The sequence below is a fragment of the Phytophthora infestans genome, genomic scaffold, assembly GCF_000142945.1.
Source record: "Phytophthora infestans T30-4 supercont1.48 genomic scaffold, whole genome shotgun sequence".
In the NCBI taxonomy this organism is placed as follows: domain Eukaryota; phylum Oomycota; class Peronosporomycetes; order Peronosporales; family Peronosporaceae; genus Phytophthora; species Phytophthora infestans.
The window spans coordinates 540,415-541,344 of NW_003303711.1; positions in this window are offsets into that span (position 1 = coordinate 540,415).

A 930-nucleotide genomic window follows, 5' to 3' on the forward strand; every position below is an offset into this window, starting at 1 on the left:
AGCAGCACTTCTCCTTCCGCCAGAGCCAAAGTATCTTCGTTGAGCAAAGCGTCTTGAACACCCCTGTATTGATCGGCGCGAAGTGTTTTCTGATTGTCGGCCACCCAGCGAAGCTGTTCTTGCTCACATTTTGCACGCTGATCTACACACCACTGTTGAAATAGACGCCCGCCTTGGTGGAGAGCGGACTGGTCATCCACTTTCTGATGAAGGCGGAACGCGACGTGCTCACGAAGCGACATCGCCTTCTTGTTTCGATACTCAGCACCATTCGCGAACTCGTCTGTGTAGGTCCAGCCCTTCTCTCCATATGGAAGGAGAAGCGGGTATTGGAGTGGATCGTAATCGGCGTGAGTCTCATACAAACGTAGCAGCCTTTGATCGCGTGTAAAGAGCAGTAGATCCCGAGGCTGAGCCAGGTTGCCATCCTCAATGAGAGTCGCAGCCACTTCAGACACAGTGGGGCGGTTATGCGTCCTCGGTCGCGAGGAGTTATCATGCAGACGGAAGACCAAATCTACTGGAGTCTCCGTGTTGTGTTGACGCACTTGCTGCCCAAAGTGGAGGAACCGTTGCGCTAATGGGTTGTGCTCTGCCATCATTTTCTCGATGTATAGTAGTGCAACACGATCCAGATCCGCGAATATACCAAGACGTCGCTCCGCGCGGCGTTGCATGTCTGGATCCACAATGTAGATCTGCGCAAACTTGGGTGCTACTCGCGCGCCTGTCCGACGGTCTATGTGGGGGAGGAGAGATCCTAGGGAGTGCCCCATAGCCATTTGAATGCGATATGTGTACACCCCATGTGTAACCCGAAACGCTCTCTTCTTGATGCACTTTTTTGAAACGATTCGGTTTGAGCACGAAGCACCAATCGACGTAAACGCGAACTGCTTGATTGTAGGCACGAATTTGACGGCGGAACTC